The 2,237-nt window shown below is 50.8% G+C and overlaps 1 long non-coding RNA gene across 1 annotated transcript; it reads right to left on the reverse strand.

The window, feature by feature from the left end:
* Positions 1-578: 578 nt before the first annotated feature.
* Positions 579-2,237, reverse strand: LOC148654189 (uncharacterized). Its single transcript, XR_015941416.1, has 2 exons — positions 1,677-2,237; positions 579-1,245 (listed from the first exon to the last, which is right to left on the reverse strand). It is a non-coding gene; the product is annotated as an uncharacterized LOC148654189 (long non-coding RNA).

The following is a 2,237-nucleotide window of genomic DNA, read 5'->3' on the forward strand; positions in this document are numbered from 1 at the left end:
CTCGCAACTCGTCCAAATAATTCACATCCTGGGGATGAGCTATTGTCCCCCACTCAACTGGAGTGCCACACCCACTCACACTCAATCTCTCACGAAGACTTGACGCCGTTAACAAGTCTTGAGAATGCCCTGTGAAGCAAAGAACAGGATGTGTTAAGGCTATTCAAAAAGCAAAACTGTAAAAAGGCAGCAGGACCTGACTGTGTATCTCCAGCCACACTACAGCCCTGTGCTGGCCAACTCGCTCCAATCTTTACAGACGTTTTTAAGCAATCATTGTCCCAGTGCACAGTGCCAGACTGCTTCAAATCTTCTGTTATTGTTCCTGTTCCAAAAAAGGACACAAGAACCTGCCTTAATGCCTACAGACCCGTCGCACTAACGTCAGAACTGGCGCGTCTTCCCAACACGTTCGTGTCACAGTGAGGTGACCCCTCAAACAAGAATTATTTCCTGCCTCATATATGACTACGGCACCTAGCAATGCAAACAGGATGCTAGGGCCCCTCTATATTACCACAGGTTCTGTTGATCTCCCAGATCCACCAATGCCCACACTGACCAGCGACAAGCATGTGTATCGTATAAGTGACCTTTTTATTTTCTATCCACATTCACCATCAGCCAAAGACACAACGAAAACAGCAGCAACAAAAGGTCCTTCCAAGGGTCATAATGAATCCAGAGGGACGGCAGTCTTTTCTGTCAAGTACCGAAGAGTGGCCACTCGAACGATTCTTCTTCGTACCTGTAAAGTCTTTGATGGCCCAGTGAACGAGAGGCCGGTCCCATTTCCCCAGACTCCGTTCAGGTTCCACTAGAAATCCTCCCGCGAACTGTATTCCATTCCCCTCAGTTTGGAGCGGCTAGCCGGGCCGGTTTCTCGCTCCTTGCCTTCAGGTATTAAAAGTCTCTGTACAGTACCTCTGTTCCAATGCCACTGTCTCCCGTGGTCGTCCATCGGTCCTTGCCGCCGTGAACTCCCGCTCCGCAGCTTCCCTTGTGCTGCCTGTGTCGTCTCCCGGGTCTGGTGGGAATCGGGAGCGCGCTCCGTTCCGGCTCAGATGGTTTTATTCCTCCCCTCAGCCCATCTCCCTCAGGGGGTTTTCCACTGTCCCTGTCAGAAAGGGGCTTGCCCAGTATTTTACCAGGAGGAAGCTTGTGTGGCTGAAGAGTGTGAGAGTGCCGAGCTTAGGTGTTATGGGCCCTTATCACTTCTTTGTTCACTCTCCGGGTCAGAGAAACCTGAAAAGAGACAAACGTTGTGAGACCATTTATAAGCTTGGTGACCTCGAATTAAACAGAACAATAGCAACACTGTTCTACAAACCTTTCATTGAAAGGGTTTTCAAACACTGTCCCACTTGCTGGTTTGGCAACATCAGTAGCTGGAATTGAATATGCAGCCATTAGTCTGCCTGGCAAAAAACAACCGGTCTCTCCAGTGGTCTGCATACAAGTGAACACACAAACCCCATACTATTAAAACCCCCTTTAGGGCACACTCACACCACAACACAATCAACCTGACAGACTCACCAACACTGGACTGCAGAAGCGGCAGGAAACCCTTGCGAACATGAGCAGAGCATGCAAACTCCACACAGACAGCACTCCAGGAAACCAGACACATGAGAACATGTGCAGAGCATGTGCGCCGTCTCTCAGTCTTTCACCTCCACATGCAGATCAGGACGCGACCGGAGACCGGAGACTCCTCACTCCTGCAGGAAGAGGCGCCGACGGACTCGCTCAGCCCAGCGCTTACATTTCCCTGACAGTCCTGTCCTACAGCCTGCGACTCACCGCTTCTTCCTTTTCTTCTGCGAAATGTCCACAAAATACTCCAGCCAGCGCCTTTTAGACTAAAGTTTCGGCTTTGCCAGCTGTCTCCCTCCCGGAGGTCAGATCGAAACAACTTCTGCAGCACCGTTTCCCCAGCAACCACGTTTTATTTAACAAAGTAAAATAAACACAGGAGAAAAGTTTGCAAACATGCAGGCAGGATGAGCGCTGCAGACACATGCTGCTGCCCGGGTCCGTCTTGTGAAATAAACAGAATTTTGCACCCCAGGAACTAGACCCACGAGAACATGAGCAGAGCATGCAAACTCCACACACACAGCACCCCAGAAAACTGGAGCCACGAGAACATGAGCAGAGCATGCAAACTCCACACACACAGCACCCCAGGAACTAAATCCAGGCTCCCAGCGCTGCCACCCACTGCGCCGCCG

The sequence above is a fragment of the Lepisosteus platostomus genome, chromosome 9 (genome assembly GCF_059453375.1).
Source record: "Lepisosteus platostomus isolate fLepPlt1 chromosome 9, fLepPlt1.hap1, whole genome shotgun sequence".
Lineage (NCBI taxonomy): Eukaryota > Metazoa > Chordata > Actinopteri > Semionotiformes > Lepisosteidae > Lepisosteus > Lepisosteus platostomus.